Below are 5,151 nucleotides of genomic sequence, written 5' to 3' on the forward strand. Positions count from 1 at the left end.
ACTTAAAATTCCACATTGCAGCTACCTTTGTTTAACTCTGAAGGGGTGCTGACCCACAGTGTCTTCTGTCCTCCACTGTTGACAGTCTAATTACTGCTAATTGCTACTCCCTTGAAGTGAATCTATTTTTTTATTAAAATTTCCCAGCTGGGCAGTGGTGGCGCACGCCTGTAATCCCAGCATCACGTGTGTATCTGGTGCATACAGAATCCAGAAGAGGGCATCAAATCACCCAGAACTGGAGTTACAGTTAGGCTGCAATGTAGGTTCTGGGAACCAAACCCAGGTCCTCTGCAAGGTCGGTTATGAGTTCTTAATTGCTCAGTCATTTTGCCAGCTATTTTGTTTTCTTAATATCCACAGTGCAGCCTGAGAAGGGGAGGGTTCGTTTCAGGAAATGGGAGGCTACAACAGAAACAGAGCCCATAGAGGGGTGCTGCTTACTAGCTTGCTCAGTATGGCTTACTCAGCCTACTTTCCTACAACCCCCATGACCAACCAGCCCAGTCCTGGCACTGCTCACTGTGAGCTGGACCCTCCCACATCACCTATCAATCAGCAGCAGCAGCAGCATCATCCTACAGGCTTGCCCAATGGCTCATCTGGTAAGAGTATTTTCTTGAGTTCCCCTTTTCCCAAATGACTCTAACTGGCATCAAGTTGACATAAAACTAACCAGCACATCCATATTTATAATTTGTACATAGTTACACATTTCTGGGACCAAAGACTATACCCTATTTGTCTCCACGCCACCAGGGCTTAGTGGACTGCATAGCCCAACAGTCACCTCTTAGACAAATGCATCCATAAATGGATCAGATAAATCACCTAAAATCCATCAGTCACTCCATGACAGTCCGCATCCCTGTCCACAGAACACTCCTGAGTCCATCTAAGATCATGGAAACCCTCCCAGGGACAATTTTCTCCTTCCTTCCTTTCTTGCCTATCCTTGATGAATTAGCTTTCCCTGGATAACACACTCTGCCCACCTCTGTCCCTGCCCCTCAGCTGTATCATCCAGAGTCATCAAGTTTGGGTACCCCAAACCTAACACCTCCCCCCAGGGCTACCAGAATTCCCACCCTCACTTTCCACTCAAGAGTTGTATCGTTGGCCTTCATACTCTGGCACGGCTACTCAACAAACCTTATCAGTAAATATCTCACGGCTATAGCCAGAAGCCCAGGAGCTCCAGACTTCTGCACCTACACTGCTCCCTAGACTACCCTGACCCCTGATCACACTGCCACATCTGAGGGAAAAAATAGTGTGAAATATTAATACAGATCTAGATGTGGATGCAATTCTTTTATTCTGAGAGTGTAGTTTCCTATCTTTGGTATTAAAGCATTCCCCTATGATTGTAGTAACTGATCTGTCCTTTGCTTGGAAAAATAAGCTGGCAATTTTCTTTAATCTTCTACATAATAACATATTCATTCATAAAATTGTAAAGGCTTGGGATCACAAAATCATCTGCAAACTCAACATCCTTTACTTGACTTGTTCTTACAATGGAGAGCAAACTTGTTGGGTTACAAACTAGACTTTCTAGCCAACCACTGTGCTTAGAAGGTGCCTTGGGTTCCTGGGTCAGTGAGCTCCAGATGGAGGGAAGGTGTTAGAGAGAGGGCAGAGAGGAAAGAGCCAGAGAGGTGAGGGTTCCCTGTGATGAGCGCCATCCTTGCCACAGACTGGCTCTATATAAGAATTCTGCCCTCTAAGGACCTGTGTCTCAGCACGTGAACATATGCTGACAGCAGGAAAAGTAGCATCCTGGCTAATGTCCACTTTCATGTGATTCATGTTTGCATTTTCAACTACAGATATAGTTGAAAATGTACAGATCCTCTTGCTGAGTCCAAAAGGATATATGTTGCTTTGTTCCAATTCTTTCCCAAAAAAATTTACTTCAACTTACGAGCTGATTTTATTATGTTTTGTTGAAAATTCATATGTTGTTAGTCACTCGATTGGTACACAAAGCAATAACTACTAACAAAATCCTATTGTACACTGGGCAGTGTTCTGGTTGTTCACACTTTCTGGCTTTAAAATTGAATCCTGAACTGAATGGAATAGAATAAATGAGCATTTATATCCCTAGTACATAAACAGAGGAGTCAGAAACTCATGACTCCCAGAGGCTAAACCAAGGGGAAATGAGTCATTACTTGGAACACCCACATTAGACTGAAACTCAGGTTTGATGGTCGTTTCTGTGAGTCACTTCTGAGTTGGCAGTGTGAGCTCATGACAAGAACATGTTCAGTTTTCCGTAAGATCTGGGATGGCTGCTTCACCTGGAGAGAACAAGTGGGACTTCCCACTCCTGGACATTTTAATTTACATATCAGAGTCTACACTGAATGCTAAAGACCTCTGAATGTAGTGATGTCTGGTTTGTTCAATGTCTGTATTTTTCAATGTGTCTTTATGCTGTAGTCAAGAGATAGTCTCAACCAGGCAGCATAGTGATCCATATCTGTAAGAGAGAAAATTATGTGTTGGCAATAAGACTGGGCAACATAGCAAAATGGTCAGAAGAAAGAAAGAGAGGGGAAAGGAAAAAGGTGGGAAATAGGGATAGAGAGAGGGAAGAAAAGAAGGAGGGAGGGAGGGAAGGAAGGAAGGAAGGAAGAAAGGAAGGAAGGAAGGAAGGAAGGAAGGAAGGAAGGAAGGAAGGAAGGAAGGAAGGTAAAAAAGAATTGTCTCCATGGCAGAGTCGGTCACCAAGATGCAGTCCGTCTTTGCGACCCAAAGACCCTTTAACATGTTGTACAAGATTTCCCTTGGTAATCCTCCAGTCCTGAGACCTAAATGAGACTGGTTTGAATCTTCATTTCATACCCTAGAAAATTCTTCTGCCCTCTCCAGGATTGGTCAGAATATCTAGGAATCTTTCATTTTAGTAGCTACCTCTAAATGCAATGCCCCACCCACTACTGAAGTCTACCAGACATGGTAGCACACAATTGTAATCACAACACTTACAAGGTGGAGATGTCAGGAGCAAGGGGTCCAAGGTCATCCTCTGCTATATAGAGAACCAAGACTAGCCTAATCTACATGAAGCCCTCCCTCAAAACAAATATATATATATATATATATATATATATATATATATATATATATATAGAGAGAGAGAGAGAGAGAGAGAGAGAGAGAGAGAGAGAGAGAGAGAGAAATAGAGAAACTGGGACACAGAAAAGTTAACTAATGATATAAAACAGATCATGGAGTTATAGAAGAGAGTTGACTCTTGAACCCAGAGCCAAAAAAGAAATAGAGCTTTGGAGCTAGCTATGCAGGCAAGACCCCCTGCTGTGCACACATGACAACTTGAGTTCCTATCCCCAGTGCTCACATAAAAAATTATGCAGGGTTGTGTGCGTGCAATTCCAGTGCCATGGAAGAGACTGGAGGACCCAGCACAGGACTTGTGGGTCTCCAGCCTAGTTCCAAGTTCAGAAAGAGGCCTGTCTCAAGGGAAGAAGGGTTTACTTGCACAGTGTTTTACACACACCAACAAAAACTCTAGAAATAATGCATGGACCAAAAACCTTTATTCTTTCTGTGAGTAGAGACATCTTGTGAGAGAAGGCTGAGGCTTAATTTGTGCTTCACGTAAAGAAATACAGCACGGCAGTCATTGCTGATGGCTGAAGCGTTTGCTGGTGATAATATCATCAGTCTCTCTGGCATCTTGATGCTAGCCAGTGCCTTATGAGTAGTGTCCTGTGTGGGATGCTCAGCACTGCATGTTTATTCTTGTGGGTAATCTACGGGACAATCCAGCCACCCCACCACTATCACTATCTCATTTTGCAGATGGAGGCCTTGAGACTGACTGAGGTTAAGCGGGATGTGGTTGTCTACATTTCGATGTTAAGCAATGGGGTGGGCATTGAGTCTAGACTACCCAGCTCCAGAACTCAAATGTCTTGCAAGTTACTTCTGCTTTCGCCTCTCCATCATGACCTGTCTGTTGATTCACGTAGAATTCACTCTGATGCCACCAAAGCTGCAAAGGACTTAGCCACATTTACTAGTCCATTCCATCAAGCATATGCTAGAGTTGATTTTCACTATATACCTATTCCATGTTGCAAATTTTGTGCACTTTATTTAGGGCACGTCCATAGCCCTAAGTAGGCATGTGCAGAAGGTAAGGCTTCAGGTTACCCAAGTTGTATGTTCCCACTGAGGGAGAGCAGGGTAACTCACCCCTTCTGTGGTTTTTCTCTCATACTGCAAATAAGCATCCTCTCTGAAGTGTATTTAGTGAGTCCTTTCTTCTGCTTTTGCACTTCCTGTTGATTTTGGTGTCTTAAACGGTTCACCATAAAAAGTACTGAAGTTCTTTCTGCTTTTGATAAGCATCAGTAGGCTACCACGTTTCCCATAGAGAAAATACATATGTGAGATTGTAGGCATAAATTATATTACTGTTGACTATCATTTCAATGCTAATAAATCAGAACTGTATATTAAAATTACATATCATTAAATAGAAGTACACATAAAATAAGATTATCCATTATTGATGAAAATTTGACCAGAGATACACGAGACCCTAGAGGTGTGTTTTCCTTACAGGCAATGTTTCAGAATTTGCTAATTCAGTATTGTGATTCTTTTCCACATAAGGACCACGAAGAATGAGAATCAACTTTATTGCAACCTATCTCGCCAAAGTTTTTAACTTAAAGTACCCAAAGGAGTCTTTCCCATCGATGAGACCCTGCATCTTCAAGGTTTTATGGTTCAGCCTCTGGAAGCCCCTCCTGACCAACGTGCCACACCTTCCAAGCAGCCACCCTCACCTCCAGTTGTTCACCCTCTACTGAGGAGAACCTGGTTAATCAGAACAGAAACTCCCTTCAAAGGCAAACAGTGAGTCGAGTGTACATATGGCGGAAAACAAATGGCTCTTGGTACCATGTTATGGAAATTATCTCGCTTAGGTAGATAAAGAAGCAGGGCAAGCCCAAACGGCACTGGTGAGTGCCCCCTCCCTCCATTACACGGTCCATTCGTGACGTGTGCACCAGCCTCTCAGAGAAAACGCCATCCCTATACTCGGTGCCCTCAGAACCTGCCTGTCTCTTGTCCTCGCCATTTGTGTGCGCACTGTGCTCCATC

Source organism: Apodemus sylvaticus, chromosome 7, assembly GCF_947179515.1.
Source record: "Apodemus sylvaticus chromosome 7, mApoSyl1.1, whole genome shotgun sequence".
Lineage (NCBI taxonomy): Eukaryota > Metazoa > Chordata > Mammalia > Rodentia > Muridae > Apodemus > Apodemus sylvaticus.